Raw genomic sequence first — 15,239 nt, forward strand, 5'->3', positions numbered from 1 at the left:
TAGGCAACAAGGGCAAAATTACATCTCAAAAAAATTACTAAAATTTGAGTCTTTTTCGTTTTTTGCATGGCCTTTCTCTCATCTTGTCATGATATTTTTAAAATTGCCACTATTGTTGTTTTAAATAAAGAAAAATTAAAATTTTCAAATATGAACATAGACTAAACTGTTCATTTTCTATTGTGCAATGCCATTTCCTATACAAATATAAGGGCCTTTAACTTGAAAGTAGCATCACCAAAATTCCACAACACATATTTTATCCTGCATTAGTCTGTTTTTCACTGCCATAAAGAGCTACCTGAGACTGAGTTACTTATAAAGAAAAGAGGTTTATTTGGCTCACAGTTCTGCACGTTGTACAAGCATGGCACCAACATCTGCTCGACTTCTGTTAAAGCTTTTGGAAGCTTTTACTTATGGAGCAAGGTGAAGGAAGAACAGACCTGTCACACAAGGAAAGAGGAAGCAAGAAAGGTACCAGCCTCTTTTAAACAGTCAGACACATGCTAACTATTAGAGTGAGAACACATTCATTACTGTAGGGAGGGTACCAAGCCATTCATGAGGGATCCAGCCCCATCCAGCCCTTTCATGACCCAACAACTTCCCAGGCCCCATCTCCAACATTGGAGATCACATTTCAATATGAGGTTTTGAGGGGACAAATATCTAAATTACATCAAATCCTTATCAGAATGGTGGAAATACTGCACAAACTAACACAATTGTTTTTATTTCACTTCTCGATAGTACACATGCTACCAACCTCTATACCTTTAGCATAGTGATAAGCTAAAGAAAGACTATAAGGAAAAGGAACCATGGCTTTGAGCATCGATGGTTGGTTAATACGGAGGAGTAAAACAAATAAAGGATATGGAGAGTTTTTCATTCATGATAGAACATCATTGCATTATTTCCACAGTTAAAGCAAGTATTGCTCAAATGGAAACTGTGACCTCTTGAGGATGTCAGTGCTCCCTTTCCTTATCACAGTTACTCGATGGTTCATGCAACACTCTGACTTTGTAGTAGATCTGAGTCTTCCTGAACTCCTGCATGTTGTGGATCCACAAGAATTCTGTGTTCATAAGAAACTGGGCGTGATGTCTACAAAGGAAGCAGCTCTGCTCACTGGCATGTTCCATTGTCCTATCAGACCTATCAGACCTCACTTGTAAAACATACATTCCAAGATAAAAATATTAAAAATTTCAAGATGGTGACAGCAGAAAATGAAATTACACCAAGTGCCAAGCTTGTGATGCCATCTTTGTGGCTGAATCAGCTTTAGGAAAAGAGAGGTGAACGTTTCCAGATTTTGCTTCAGATAAATGTTTTGCAATGATCATTGGATAATGAATTACCATTGTTTTTCTCTACCAGGTTAAAGCGTGGTTGCATTTTGTTTAAAATGGACCGTTATATAACATCAGAAATTATATTTTACCCAATAAAACTTGGTCTTTTACTAAAGTAGAACATACAGTTAAAAAAAGAAAACTGAATATTGAATTAGGAAAAGAAAAGAATACTGATATCAATGATATTTGATTAGGCTGTTTTGCTAAAGAAATGCATTTTATGATTTTTAAAGATGCACATCCAGAAACTTTTTATATCACAGTGGATTATTATAAGATTTCTATCACAAAAAATGATATTGGTCTTCATGCAGGTAGTAAGCTACAGACACACCTTTTATGTGCCTAGATTCAAAGGGATGAATAAAAAATAGTACATTACATTGTTTCTTCACAATTTGGGTGACACACAATTTGAAAGGCAAACTATACTAATATAAAATGAAAATACACAATGAAACATCATAAGGTAATATAAAATGATAAGTTGTATTCTTCTGTTTCCTAGAAAAGGACACGTCCCTCACATTTTTATACAATTTTTCTTTGTAGGAATTATTGTGAATTTTTATTTTATGTTTCTTTGTGTGATTACCTTATTCTCTGTCTTCTTCAATAATAAGCTTCCCTTATCTGATTTTGCTCACTCATGTATAGTCCAGCCTTGACTCAGTGTCTGACACAGTGGTGAGAACTGGCATATGCACTTAATAAACACTGCTAATTCGAAAATATAGAAATACCTCACGCAGGACTCATTTTGCAATAGAAATATAATGTTAAAAACAGGAAAATATTTGACTTACCAGGAAAGACTCTACAGAAAAGATAAAATAGTAACAATTACGAGAATGGGCCAAAGGGAGGAACAAGTTTGGGGAAGCTTTTGTAACCAATACTCTGTAATGATTCTAGGAAAAATACTTTAAAGTAGTTTTATTGTCACTGAGTCACAGAGTTAGTGCAATACCACTAAAAGAGTAAAGACTGTTTTAAGAAATTAACATTTCAGTTATTTCTTCAACCACTCTTTAGAGAATTTTATTTTGAATATATCTAAAATATTCTAGGAAGTCAGTAGTTTCCTCATTGTTCATTCAATACTCAAAAATAGAATTTTATTTTTAACTACATGATTTCTATTTATATGTAATGTATTTAAGTATCTCATTTTTATAAAAGGTAATATTCATAGAAGTTTCTTAAAACATGTAATGAAAAGGGAATGGAAAGAATAAATTCAAATCCAGTGTGGAATGTTTCAAAATTGTTAAAATTTAAATTGTTATATTTTCAGTGAATTTACTGTGAATTTTTATTAACCAGTAGTATATGCCATCAGAAGAAAACCTTTGTAATAATATAGAAAGGGCTTGAGAATTTCAGTAACTAATTTTCGAGCATACAACCAATTGCATATATTAGATTTAATTCACCTTTTATAGAACTTCAAGGACTAAGATATCGGTTTGATTGTAACTGAAATATGTAACTCAAAAAAGCTCTATTTAAATTAATCTAATTATATGCTTATGTTTTCAGTCTCCCAGTGTGATCATAGTTCTTTATTTTGTCTTTATTTCCATCCTCCATGAAATAGGAATTTGTATCTATTGGTTATTATATTATACACAACAGTAAATTGCTACCTAACAACTTCATCTATAGCCAAACTACATTTATGTCAAAAAATAAATACTTTTGTCAGACACTATCCATCAATTGTAACAATTGTAAATATTTCTTTTTTGATATTTCCCTAATACCATTAAGGTTTCAATAATATATTATTCAAATGTGTACAATCATTTTCCTTTCAGTTTAAGAAAGTGAAATCAAACTCAAATACTTTACTTGCTATGTAGTAGAAATACTTAAATAAGACAAAGTATAAGTTATACAATTTTTTTCAAATTTTGTGTTTTTTCTTCTCATGGATGTATTATTATCTGAAAGGAGTATATTCATGCAATTTTCAGATCAGTTGTGTCACTATCCAAATTTAAATAAATAAGATAGTGCACAGGAGGCAGAAAAAAAGGTCAGAAAACTGGCCGGGCACGGTGGTTCACGCCTGTAATCCCAGCACTCTGGGAGGCCAAGGCAGGCTGATCACGAGGTCAGGAGATCGAGACCATCCTGGCTAACACGGTGAAACCCCGTCTCTACTAAAAATACGAAAAACTAGCCAGGCATGGTGGCAGGCGCCTGTAGTCTCAGCCACTCGGGAGGCTGAGGCAGGAGAATGGCGTGAACCCGGAAGATGGAGCTTGCAGTGAGCAGAGATTGCGCCGCTGCACTACAGCCTGGGCGACAGAGCATGACTGGGTCTCAAAAAAAAAAAAAGTCAGAAAACTTAACCTATACTGTACCATAAAGTAAGTCATTTAGACTAGACACTTCAGTCTTATAATATAGTGCATATTATGTCTTAATCATCTCATTAACATATTTAGGTTTATATAAGCATACCTCTGTGCAACATACATTAGAGAGAAAGAACTAATAGAAAAATAATAGAATAATAAATATAGAATTCCTATTGTTCTGAAATCATAGTTAATGAGAATGTCACTATATACAAATACTCAAAAGATATATTAAAATTAAGAAAAATCATAGTGTTCTTGATTTTGTTCTTTATTTCTGAGAGGGCACAGTAATACCCCTTCCTGTCCATGTGAACATTTTCTCCAATCTCTACTCTTCCCCATGTGGACACATGTGCGAGCATATACAAACTTTCCAGTGTAGTTTTAGGTAGAATTTATTTTTTCCTTGAGAGAGAACTTAGAGAAAATGGAGCAGAATGGCCTCAACTTTTACAAAAAATTGTAAATGGGTAACAGAAATACTTAGAAATAGTCATAAACAACTTACAACAGATTGTCTACACAAACCCCAAAATTTTTTATAAGGAGATTGATTTAACTTATTCTGATTTCTATGCTCTTATAGCAATATTTTCAGTGGAAAAAATCACATCAAAACACTTGCAAACTAAAAGTTGTGCCTATTGCATATGCCAGATATCTAGTTTTTCTCTCCAAACACAAATTGCTAAGGAATACTTCAAAGCTTCAAACAAAACTTAAAAAAAAATAAAAACATGCTAGAAATATTTTTTTCTATAGATAACTTACATGGATAATAAAAGGAATGTTTCTTGGAAGTAAAGGTTACAAAGTGCTTATTCGCTTTAGTCCTCAACAAAGCTTTTCTGAATTATATTATTTATTGAAAATAGAATTTCTCCATATGGCCAGCAGTAAATCTATTTTTTTGTTTGTTTCTACTTGTTTTTTTTTCCCTTAAAATATCTGCAATATGGGCAGAAGATTCGTGATTGGGTAAGCACCATAATATAATACTGTTACTAGGATTTGTCATCTAAGGGTTTCGTTTGTTTTATTGTTTTAAACGTAATTGAAGGTATCATATTTTGTGGTATTTAAAAAATACTTCTTCATTTCTTTAAAAAATAAATTAATATAGCTTGCTCCCACCGCCATGGGACTGCTCATCTACAGTTCAGAAAATTTAGCCTATGAGGAGGATATGAGTGACACTAAGTCAGGAGCCACCGAGAAGCAAGAAGGCCACAGTGATTGTTGCCATAAGCGTGCTGGCTACCATCTTTCTGGCTTTGTTTGCAGTCTTGGTGGTGGTTTGAGTGCAGCGCTACCGCTGGCCAGGAGACCTGCTGCAGCGCTATGATTCCAAGCCCATTACGAGTCTCTTGGGTGCCATGGAGACCCAATCTGAGCTCTCTGAGTTAGAACTAGATGATGTCATCATCGCCCACTCTGGCATAGAGCCCATTCTGGAGAATGAAGACTGGATCTAGGATGCCTTGGGTCTCATGTCCCACTGCATTGTCATCTTGAAGATTTGTCACACTTTGAGAGAAAAACTTGTTGCCATGACAACGGGCTCAGAGGCTGAGAAGAAGACTTCAGCCACTGTCAGCAGCATCATTGTGGTGGCCAAGTGGATCATCCCCAGAGTAGATGATGTTGTGAAATCGGTGTACCATCTGTTAAGCACCAAGCTCCTGGATGTGAGTACGACTGCCCTGCTCCTGTCAGTCATCAGGTGCTGGTAACCAGAAATGCCTGCCATCTGAACAGGGGCCCCAAAGCACTTGGAGGTGCTTTGAGAAGCAGCCTTGCCTTCTGAACCAGATAAAGACCTCCCAGGCCCTAAAGCCTTCTTGCAGGAGCAGTTGGGAATTTATTGCCTGTAGGCCAGCAGCTAGTCATGAAAGCTAGCAAGAATGGCTTAGATGAGCCTTCCACTTTTTCCTGTAGAGTTAGTTGTTCTCCAGGGCTCAGGAATGTGTGCATAGCAAAGCAGGAGAGTCCTATCTGGTGATGCCATTGTTGCAATTACAAATTGTGGCTGATGAGAGGCAGTCTAATACCACAATTAGGGGATATGCCATTCATCATTTGCACAACACAGCACTGAAACTGATAGATGGTCAGCTTTATTTAGATTCCCTAGTGTTTTCAAGAAAATTGTGCTATCATATAAGAAATCTAGAGGTTTCACATTAAACATCAGAATTTCTGGCTTCTCCTGAACAATCAGATTTGGCAGTTGTGATTTGTGTTTTCAAATGAGAACAATCAGTTGGAGTTAAGTAGGGATTGCCTCTCTTGGCAAGACTGTACTCTTTTTTGCCTGTTTCATTTATTCGTATGATCTGCCTGATCCCTGAGGTATCTGAGCCTGTCCTCTTATTTAGAGGTTTGGGTTTGAAGCTGAGCACTATAAAGCTTATTATTTCCTTTTATCCTTATGCCTACAGTTTTACTATACGCCACTAGGTATACAGTAAATTTATACTTATGATTCCCTCAAAAAATAAGAATTCAAAAATAAAAATAAATTAGTATAATTCATATGAATGTTGTTTTTTATCTCTATCTTTTACTTTTTTTAAATTTCTGCCATATCTAAGATGTTTATAAACAGACTATAGGGCAAACATTTGCAAAGGTGTATATGGAATGCAATTAATAAGCTAACAGGAATTTGGCAGTAGAAACACTAGTGTGTTAAAACATTTACAGTTTTCTCTGCAATCCAGTTCAGGAGGTAATAATATCTTTTTTTTTTTAATACTTTAAGTTCTGGGATACATGTGCAGACGATGCAGGTTTGTTACATAGGTATACACGTGCCACGGTGGTTTGCTGCACCCAGCAACCCATCACCAACATTAGGTATTTCTCCTAATGCTATCCCTCCCCTTGCCCTCCAACCCCGACAGGCCCCAGTGTGTGATATTCCTCTCCCTGTGTCCATGTGTTCTCATTGTTCAGCTCCCACTTATGAGTGAGAACATGTGGTGTTTGGTTTTCTGTTCCTGTGTTAGTTTGCTGAGATTGATGGTTTCCACCTTCATCCATGTCACTACAAAGGACATGAACTCATCCTTTTTTATGGCTGCATAGTAATCCATGGTATATATGTGCCACATTTTCTTTATCCAGTCTAACATTGATGGGCATTTGATTTGGTTCCAAATATTTGCTATTGTGAACAGTGCTGCAATAAACATACGTGTGCATGTGTCTTTTTAGTAGAATGATTTATAATCCTTTGGGTATATGCGCAGTAATGGGATTGCTGGATCAAATGGTATTTCTGGTTCTAGATCCTTCAGGAATCACCACACTGTCTTCCACAACGTTTAAACTAATTTACATTCCCACCAACAGTGTAAAAGCATTCCTATTTCTCCACATCCTCTCCAGCATCTGTTGTTTCCTAACGTTTTAATGATCACCATTCTAACTGGTGTGACATGGTATCTCATTGTGGTTTTGATCTGCATTTCTCTAATAACCAGTGAAGATGAGCTTTTTTTCATATGTTTGTTGCCTGCATAAATTTCTTCTTTTGAGAAGTGTTTGTTCCTGTCCCTCGCCCACTTTTTGATAGTGTTGTATTTTTCTTGTACATTTATTTAAGTTCCTTGTAGATTCTGGATATTAGCCCTTTGTCAGATGGATTGCAAAAATGTTTTCCCATTCTGTAGGCTGCCTGTTCACTGTAATGATAGTTTTCTGTTTTTTGTTTTTTTGTTTGTTTGTTTTTGGTTTTGTTTTTTGCTGTGCAGAAGCTCTTAGTTTAATTAGATCCCATATGTCAACTGGGGCTTTTGTTGCAATTGCTTTTGGTGTTTTAGTCATGTAATCTTTGCCCATGCCTATGTCCTGGATGGTATTGCCTAGGATTTCTAGGGTTTTTATGGTTTTATGTATTACGTTTAAGTATTTAATCTATCTTGAGTTAATTTTTGTATAAGATATAAGGAAGGGGTCCAGTTTCAGTATGCTTTATTTTTAAAGAGAAAGTAAATAGTTATCTTGTTCATGTAAAAGATGAGGTTATTTGATAAAATCTATGATTTTCTTTTCTCCAAGATGAAATTGTAGTTGCCCTATGTTAAAAACAGGAAAGCAGAAGTAAATGGACCCTAGACATTGAATTGCCTGCCCCAAATGAATCCTCGAATTTACGTTAAGATCACATATTGGAATTAATCTTAACAAGACTAAGAGTTTGTAGTATTACTAATATAAATAGCATCGAATTTTCAGACAGTTTGCTCTTGTCACCATCATCTTTGTTATTGATACACGCCGGGCATGGTGGCTCATGGCTGTAATCCCAACACTTTGGGAGGCTGAGGCAGGCTGATCACTAGGTCAAGAGATGGAGACCAACCTGGCCAACATGGAGAAAACCTGTCTCTACTAAAAATATAAAAATTAGCTAGGCATGGTGACGCGTGCCTGTAGTTCTAGCTACTCGGAGGCTGAGGCAGGAGAATTGCTTGAACCTGGGAGGCTGAGGTCGCAGTGAGCCAAGATCGCACCACTGCACTCCAGCCTGGCGAGAGAGCGGGATGCCCATCTCAAAAAAAATAAATAAGTAAAAGTAAAAGTTGTTTGTGCTCTTCTCCAAGTTATTCAGTCATGCAATCTCCTTATCCCATGTTGGCAAATATAGGTCATCTAGCACAAGTGCCTTTGTTTGCTATCTATCTTGTCATTTCAACATATCTAGGTGATCACAGCTTCCTTATGTCTTTAGAACTTCTCCGTAACATTACTCTTTTTTCCTCCTGTCTCAGAGTAAGTTTGTTTCCTCTCTTTCACTTTGTGCAGTGTCATTCACAACTCAGCTGAGCCAAAGATTTGTTTGAAATCAGTTAATAAGTCCCTCCCTTGCATTTTAGGGCTCTTGCTTCATTGATATTTCTCTTCTAATTGTAAATATATTTAGATCATTTATTCCTTTAAAGAAAAAAAGAAACAAAAATTTAACAAGGCTTCCGTTTTCTAATACCCCTTCAAGCTTCACTCTTAGTTTTTCCTTCCTTTCACCAATAACATTCCTAAGATTTTTCTATATTTGTCATTTTCCTTTTATATTTTCTCACTGGATGCTTTACTTTTCAAAATCTTCTGTTATTAATGTCTTTACATGCATAACAAAACTAAACTTTCACCTGTACAACTATTTTACCAGTTAAACCAATAGTTTCACAATTAAGTAACTTTTAAAATTCTTTCTTCTCCTTGTGTATTGATGAAATGCTTTTATTCCTTGGTGTATCGGTCGTTTGTATCCATAATAACATTGTGTAAAAAAAAAATCAAAACTCATTGGCATGTATTAGGTTGGTGCGGTTTTTACCATTGCTTTTACGGACAAAAAAACATGATTACTTTTACACCAAACTACTTACCAACCTGCTTGCCAATAAGCTTCCATTTCTTACTCATCTATGGGTTGACATGAGTTCAGCTACATTAGATTTGGCGCAATTAGGCTTGCTTTCTAGCTGTGAACTACATTCACTTGTTTCTCATCCTTCTTGAAACTGAAGATAGCTGAGACATATCCTTTTTATGAAAAAAAGATCAAAGTGCAGGAGACCAAGGCAAATCACACAAGCACATTTCAAATTCTACTCACATAATTTCCACTATCATCCCATTAAAAAAAGCAAGTCACATAGCCACGTTCAACATCAATTGGGTAGGGAATATATTCCTTTCACAGAAGGGGATAGAAAGTGAATACTTATTAAGCAATAATATAATTTATCTCACTTGGGTTTCTTGATACAATACAGCCTTAGTAGTGATAAGGATAGGAGGCAGGGAAATTCTGGGCAGAAGAGGGCAGGTCTTTGGCAAGGGTCCCACCCTCAAACCTGGAACCGTGGCCCAATGTGAGAACATGTATTCCTGTTTTCCCACTCGAATGTTGCCTTTTCCAAAACCACCTATGGCCCGCTCTGCCCCCAATCCTGTGCCCATAAAAACCCCAGTCTCCATCAGCAGAGAGCAGAGAAGAGAAGCAACTGGATATCCAAGAGAAGCAGCTTGACTTCAAAGAGACAACTTGACAGCGCGGCTTCAGAGAGGAGTCTGGCCAAGGACTGCTGAACTCCAGGAGAGGATTGCCCTCCCACTCCATCTGCTTTCCAGCTCCCCTCCCCACAGAGAGCCATTTTCATCAGCAATAAAATCCTCCACATTCACCACCCTCCAATTCGTTAGTAAGACCTGATTTTTCCTGGACACTGAACAAGAGCTCAGGAGCCATGGGTGCAGACAGTGAAGACTGTCACACTGACTCTTTGCCCTTGCTGGTGGAGAGCAACCACCACACGTGAAAAGGCAGGGGGCCCACCGAGCTGTTTAAGACTTAAGCTGTCCACAGATGGCAAAACTAAAAGAACACTGTAACATGGCTGGTTGCGGTGGCTCACACCTATAATCTCAGCACTCTGGGAGGCCAAGGTGGGCGGATCACGAGGTCAGGAGATAGAGACCATCCTGGATAATGCGGTGAAACCCCATCTCTACTAAAAATACAAAAAAATTAGTCAGGCATGGTGGCGGGCGCCTGTAGTCCCAGCTACTCAGGAGGCTAAGGCAGGAGAATGGGGTGAACCCGGGAGGCAGAGCTTGCAGTGAGCCGAGATTGTGCCACTGCACTCCAGCCTGGGCGACAGAGCAAGACTCCATCTCGAAAAAATAAATAAATAAATAAAAAGAGAAGAAACATTGAATTAAGTATTTAAAGCTATTAGTATTTATTAGTTTACATTTTTTTTACACAGGTTTAAAACAAAACAAAAAAACACTGTAACACACATCCTCTGGGGCTTCAGGGGTCATGGGTACTCCTCACTAGACACTGCCACAGGGCCCGCACAAAGTTTTGCTCCTGCCAATGCCCAAAAGCACTTGCCCTGGCTCCTGCACCTGTTCACCTGCACTCCCCTCCTCGAGGGGTGGAATGCAGTGAGACTGAGCCAGGGGAGTCCACTCCTGCCGCCCCGAAGAAGCAGCCAGCTAGTTCCAGTGCCCATGCATTCCAGTTTCCACCCGTGAAGGGGTCAGGGAAATTTCCTGCTTCAGTAGTGGTTTCAATTGTATCTTCAAATAGAATTAGAAGTGATGATGTAGCTGACAGGAATCATGGTACATAGGTAGGTTGTTTTGGACAAAGTACTTATTAGGCTACTTTGTAAAGAAACAACTTATTCCTCTGAGTTATTTTACAAAATCTATGTCATCACCTTTGGTTCAATAACCATAAATGAAGTCCATACTATGTTCTAGGATTGGGTCGTTGTCTAAACATTGTGTTATGAGATTGTGTGCTAAGATGTTGTTGGCTAAGATGATTAACTAATTAGGTTTTCTTTGTAAATATAAAAACAAGCCTCACCTTTACTTTTCACTATTTAATTCAACTGATATTTTTATCTTCATTTACAAGAAATTCAAGGATTTTTTTTCCGGAAAATAATTATATAGTTTACTACTTGTAACACATTTAAAGAGAAAAAAGTAGCTTCAATAACATGTGTTCCCTGAGGAACTGGTAGGTGATATGGCTACTGTTTGATGATAGGTCAGTGCAGGAGAGTTGAGATTCATGAGTAAACTTGTAAACAGCTGGTAACCCATGGTTTATATGTATGCAAAGAAATAAAACAAACTAAAAGTCTAATAAATTTTTTAAGTACCAGAATTCCATGCTTTGTGCAAGTGAGAAAACTGAAGGAAATTGTATCTCTGAAAAAAAAGCATAATTACGCAATGCAGAAATATGAGCATTGTCCCACCTCCAAGATAAAACTTTAAGAATTTAATATGTCTAATTCCTCAGTCTTATGAGTGGCTTCTTCGAAAGAGCGTATCGATAGCTTGATGAAAACAAGCTTCAAATTATTTATTTATATTTATTGGCAATTAAAAATTTTATGTACAAAATATTACACTTATATTTTTGTATCCATATTCCTCTGGAGAGAATTTCAGTAACATCAGTATGCCACCCATCACTTTGCTCACCATTCGGTGACAGGATTCATTGCATTTGCTAAAAAGTAAGATTACTGTAGTGCAAATTACACATGCATGCTCAGTTGCAATTTTCCTCTGTGTGAGGTTCTTAAGTGCATGTTATTCATTGTTTATGAAATGTTTCATTTGTAAATCTGTTTTGAAAGCCTGAAATGGAACACTATGTTTCTATGGAGCCCTGTCTTATAGATTTTGTTTTCGTTCTACAGGAATTATATTTTAAATATTATATCTGCTTTCGGCTATGTTTTCTTGCACACCCTTCTATAAATCTTAACATATTACTATCACTCATGTGAAACAATCATTAACTCCATTGAATAGGGTTATAGGATTGAATTCTACAAAAGGACTTTTCTGGTTGAATTAGTCAGGGCTATATTCTTCTATTTATCATGAATAAAAGTGTTCTTTACAAGAGCATTTCCAGCTGAATCTCTTCTTTTTCTATCTGAACATTTTGGTAGAAATATACCATGACAGAACTTTAAACAATATAGTTTTATAATATCTGTCTATAGTTGGCTACCAAGTCATGAGCCATATTTATTTAAATAAGATACATAGATCATGTTTGCATATTTAAAAGATTAGAGAATTTTACTTGATTCAATAAACATTTATAAACTCCAGTGCTAGGCAATGTGTGAAATATTGAGATTCAAGGATGAATTAGATATTCTTTGCCCTCCAGAATCTCATTTACATGCAGGCATGTAAATTGTTAAAAGACATTCATCACACATCATAACATCCAAATAATTAGAATTTCTAGAAAAAGAGGTGATGTGGGGGAAAGAGTGTATAGAGCAAGGCTCATAAAAGAAGAGTGAGATTTGAATTGGGCCCTCGAGGGTTGGTTGAATTTTGTTTGACAGAGAAGAAGATGAAAGACAACTTATAAAGAAGGAAAAGAATGAGGGAGACCAAAGTCTTGGATATTGTCAAGTCAACATACTTGGGAAGAATAGGGGTATTTTTGAACCTGTAACATTAAGTGATCATTATAAATGGAACATGTTGAAACACTTTTGTTTACATTGCATAGTGATAAAGGTTTTGGGTTTAATTTGTAGGCATTAGAAGGCCACCTAAATGTATCAGCAATGGAGCTACATGATTAATTTTATGTTTTATGAGGAGAGCTCTCAGGAAATTGTAGGATGTAAAAACAGAAGAAGGAAAAAGCTTGATTAAACAGAAGAGGTTGATTAAACATTTACTGGAGGTGAAATCAATAAGACATGGATATAAATTGAGGATGAGGTAGAATCAATGATGACTCCTGCTTCCTCTGTGCTGGAGGTCTTGGTGGATGGTGATGCTGTTTAGTTCTGAAATAAGACTTGGAGGAGTAAGTCAGAGGACACTTTGAAGTCAAAATGACAACGATTATTTTTATTTGCCTGAATAGATGAGTTAAATTTAATATTGTATTCATAATAGGGCTAGGGCATATGAATATTTGGACTCTTATTTTAGAAGTACTTCATTTCTCTAGGAAGATAAATCAGTTGAGCTCTTAATGCCTTAAATCATTGCTTCTCTGAGTCTGAGTAAATAAGTCAATAAGATATGATACTTTGGGGGATTAGCCCCTATTCTGATGGGTGGGAAGGGGTTGGGCTGGGAGAACATGATAGGAAAGTAACACAAAACATGAAACCCTCTCCTCAATGAGTGGAATGAGTGAATGAATCAAATGTCATTTGATTACCCATTTCTACTACAATAACTTTCTGTTTGGATATAAGGAATTGTAGGACTTACTGGACTTATTGTCAAGAATATCGTGGTCCAAAGGGAACTATTAATATCCTACATATTACAAGCAACATCTATATTAGAGAGGATCTTAAATGTAAGATTTTCCCATCTGTGACCAGAAATGGGTGGTTAGAGGGAAGAAGCATTCTGTGTTATCTCTTCTTTTACTTTCTTCTTTATTTATTAACCCTAATAAATATACACTTTTACATTTTTGTATTTTGGAGTTTTTGTTTGATTTGTTTTTTTCATTTTTGTTAAGTTTCTAGTGTTGAAATTCTTAGTCAGCTTATTTGGGTATACTAGAAAAGATTTTGAGATTAAGTTGTTCTTTCCATAATTTCTATAGCAAAATTTGAAGCCACCTTTTACAAATTATTTTTCTTAAAAGTGGTATATTACCTGTATTATTAGAATGTTACTTATTTGTTTTAATTTTGAAGTCATTATTGGCTCACAAATGCTATTTTTTTAACCTTTATTAAATGGTTTCATCCTTTCAGTTCATATCAGATGATATATATATAATACATAAAAATGCTAAATTCATTTTGAAGTTATTCTGATACCTTTCTAAAGATTCTATAGTTTTCCCACTCAACATTAATGCTTTGTGTTAGCATGTGAAATTTCAAAATAAATCTGACTTCAGATGTAAACTATTCTTTACAGAAAAATAGGATTGTATGTTTTATGATGTTTGAGCAGCACATGGCTTTAGTGGTTTAAGGTGATAGCATATCAAACACATATTAGGCTAAGAGTCTGTGAAATATGAAGGCAGACATACTTCCATTTGCACCATGGACTTTTTGCTTAACATTAAAAATCTACGCTAGTGATTTAACGTTGAAAGCTATCCAAAGCAGTTTCTTTTACAGCAATGTTCTGTCACCTGCTTGGCTAGCAGGCAAGGCAAAAAAACTGTCAAAACTGCACGTGCTTTGAGAGGCTGGCAGGCAAAAGAAATATAACACAACACTGCAGATTGAGTTTTCTGTAAGTGGCTCAGCCTGAATGGGTTAGAGAACTAGTGTATAACCGACTTTACCTACAATCGCTTAAATCGGCTCCTCAAGTTTACTATCAAATCAGCACTAAGTATGTTCTCACTACAGCAGGTTCCTTGTATTAAATGTTAAAACAAAACAAAAAAAAACCAACAATGATTATAACATTATGAGGTATTAAGAGTCTCAAACAAATCCTCTGTGATTGATGTGTTAGCAGATGGAGGCTGATAGAAGTGGGACCACCAGGAGGTTATGGTTAAGGAGAGTGTCAAGTAGTGGAACAGGGCTGTATCAGATGATAAGCACAGATCCAAGACTGCTGACCACTAGGCACAGTGCAGTGATTAGGCTAAAACTGCTGAGGCTACTCACTAGGAACATAGAGTTAACAGGGTGAGGCTGTGACAAAACCCATGGAAGATCCACAAACGATCACCTACAAATTTCCTCAGACTAATGAGGGAATGGCAAGCCATGCCACACCTCCAGGCTTTCAGCGATGCTCACACAAGCATATAGCAACTCATTCTGCAGGACCATCTTCAAAGAGGAAGGATATTGATTTATAGAAAATGCTATTAGACATCAAGGATAATGATACATAGATCACGGATGCTGCATCAACATATGGAAGAGTTCTTGCATCGGCAAATAAAAGGGATCAATAATGTGAAGAGAGTGGG

At 36.4% G+C, this 15,239-nt stretch overlaps 1 pseudogene; it reads left to right on the forward strand.

Moving 5' to 3' along the window:
* The first annotated feature begins 367 nt into the window (after positions 1–367).
* Positions 368–6,156, forward strand: LOC117978887 (transmembrane protein 98-like; annotated as a pseudogene).
* Positions 6,157–15,239: the final 9,083 nt, after the last annotated feature.

The sequence above is a fragment of the Pan paniscus genome, chromosome 5 (genome assembly GCF_029289425.2).
Source record: "Pan paniscus chromosome 5, NHGRI_mPanPan1-v2.0_pri, whole genome shotgun sequence".
NCBI classification, from domain to species: Eukaryota; Metazoa; Chordata; class Mammalia; order Primates; family Hominidae; genus Pan; species Pan paniscus.